Source organism: Tasmannia lanceolata, unplaced genomic scaffold, assembly GCF_043159265.1.
Source record: "Tasmannia lanceolata isolate RefF3 unplaced genomic scaffold, GAP_Taslan_0.1 ptg000015l, whole genome shotgun sequence".
Classification (NCBI taxonomy): Eukaryota; Viridiplantae; Streptophyta; class Magnoliopsida; order Canellales; family Winteraceae; genus Tasmannia; species Tasmannia lanceolata.
In genome coordinates this window covers 2,680,017-2,682,383 of record NW_027518692.1, presented here as the reverse complement: position 1 = coordinate 2,682,383, position 2,367 = coordinate 2,680,017, and positions in this window count along the sequence as shown.

Here is a 2,367-nt window from a genome sequence, read left to right as displayed (position 1 = left end):
TTGATGACATGTCATTTTTTGAGAAAAGTTGTTTCATTCCAAACTTGATGATACAACTTAACTTAAATTTGGATAAGATGACTGTAACATTCCAAATGAAAACATGGAATGGTTCTTTGCAAAAGAAACTATTTAGGTCTTGTTCTTGTATTGAAACTTGACAATGATACTTATTGATATTTATTTTTCAGCCAATATGAAATGTACTAAGTTCTTCTGGTAGAACTAGATACTTTAGTATTCTACACAAATGATTGGATTCATTTTCATGAAATTCATATTTGGTAATTTATAAGAATTTGCAAAAATGGAGGAGCTTGTCTCAATTTGGATCTTGATGATGATGATTTACTTGATGAATGAATTCATCTAGAGCCATGAGGGAACTATTATTTTCTTTTCAGTTGAATAAATAGTTCACTTACATGTGAAACTGCTTTTGTTTGAATTTAGATTATTTCTAAAACTCTTGGTTATTCTTAAAAGTATTCTTGTTTTTAGTTGGATTACAAATCTTTTTTGATATGGTGATATGTATGATTCAATATTTTGTTTGGACATCACATTATCTATCTATTGGATTGTGCTATATGTAGAACATAAGAGGAGATTGTTGGGTATATAGTATAACCCTATATATGTTCTAATATAAGCCCAATAAGATAATGGACCGGTGTAGTGGGCCTATATGGGCTAGAGTCCATTAACTAGTTAATAACCCTAGTGTATCTCTATATATAGGGGCTGGAGGCAACAAACTAAGTATTCCAAACTAGATACCTAAGGTGTAATGCTTCAAGCAACCTTTGCTTGATCTAACAATATGTTCGATCCCCCCATGCTTCCCCTGGACAATCCCCTCATGCATCAGTGATTACTCTTTTTACACCATAAGGGTGGCCTGGGTATAAGCAAGCCCCCTAGGGAAAATGATAAAATTAAACCCTTTACTTCCTCTTTGAAACAACCCCTTTTTAAGGTAATTCACCCCTCTTTGCTTAACATATGTAAAATGATTTAACATACATGTTTTGATAAACACACTTACTCGACTTGTCTTATTTGCCTTTTTTCATCGGATTCTCTTGAAATTTTGTGAGCATCTTCCTTGGAATGTTAACCAACCCTTGGGAGCTTTGTACCCACTAAAAGACAGGTATGTTTATGAAAACATGAGTTCTCTCTCTCTCTCTCTCTCATTTAGGGTTTGCTTCCTCCGGAATTTATTCAACTTTGGGACTTTAGGGCTTGGTCAAAATGAGGTGTCTACACTTTGCCACAATTACTTCATCCAGCTCCATGCTTTCTCTTTCATGCTCTTCCCTGTTTTGTGGATGTTATTAGGAATGGAATCAACTGAAGCAACAAGTTGAAGTATTAGGTCCAGGTCAGGTGCGATCGACTTAGATCTTCAGTGATTGATTCTCCTATTATGTTAGTACTAAAGAAAGATGAAAAGGATGAAAATTGGAGGATGTGTCTTGACTATCATGCTTTGAACAAGATCACACTTCCTTGCAGTCATGACTTTCTAAATCACTTAAAATATGCCTATTTATTTTATTTTAGCAAGAAAGATTTAAAATTTGGTAACCATCAAGCCCAAAAGAAAGATAAGTTTGGGGGGATGATATCCTCCCCCCCCCCCCCCCCCCCCCCCCTCCCCCTCCTCTAATGTTTTCCGTGAGAATGGTTCACTAATTGGGGATAAATTCACCCCTTTAATGTTTTCCTTGCCTTTGAAAGTTAACAGATAACGTTAAAGGGGGGTATCATTTCCCTAAGTTTGTATTAGTTTTCTTTGATGATATGTTGATTTATGACAAGACTCAGTAAGAACACATTGCACATTTGAAGACCATGTAGGAAATTGTACAGATGCTATAACTCAAGTTAAATGTTGGGAATGTCGTGGAATCCTATTCACTTAATTAATCAGAGATTGCTGTTCTCTCATGCGTCATTTGCAAAATGCCTTTCTGCAAAATTCCCTAGCAAATACCAGGGCAATGACAGAGTTGTATAGCTTCATTGGTGACTTGGTGTGGCATATCTTAGAAAAGGGATTGCTAGCATCCATTGCGGAAGTCATTTCACGAATGATCTGTTGCATGTGAGAGCGGCCACACGGGCTCACCTTTCAATAAATTTTGTCTTCATTCATGAGGTGACTGCTCTCACATGCAACGGTCCGCCCACGAAATGCCCTCTGCGATGGACGCTAGCAAATCCCCTTAGAATTCATATCATTGGACGACTACGAAAGCACAAAGGAAGAACGATTCGATTTGATGATTCCTTCCTTTTTGTTTGCTTTTAGACGAAGAATCCTACTACTTTCAACTGATATCCGGACTACCATGCACC